Raw genomic sequence first — 264 nt, forward strand, 5'->3', positions numbered from 1 at the left:
GTTTTATTTAGCAAAATTTTCATGGAATATAATTATGAAGCAAACAATTTAAAAACTCAATATCTTGTCCCGATTTCATCCAACTCTCACCTATCCATTAACACTGATGTAACACTGAGGTGGCAGTGAATATTTCGTTCATCATTTTTTCTTCTACAGATAACTTTCAAAGTGGTTTTCACCAATTTTCCAAAGATATAATAATACTTGTTTTTTCATAGACTAGTTTTTTTTTTCACACTCCAAGTCTACCACAGCCGTATC

This window comes from Lytechinus pictus, chromosome 8 (assembly GCF_037042905.1).
Source record: "Lytechinus pictus isolate F3 Inbred chromosome 8, Lp3.0, whole genome shotgun sequence".
In the NCBI taxonomy this organism is placed as follows: Eukaryota; Metazoa; Echinodermata; class Echinoidea; order Temnopleuroida; family Toxopneustidae; genus Lytechinus; species Lytechinus pictus.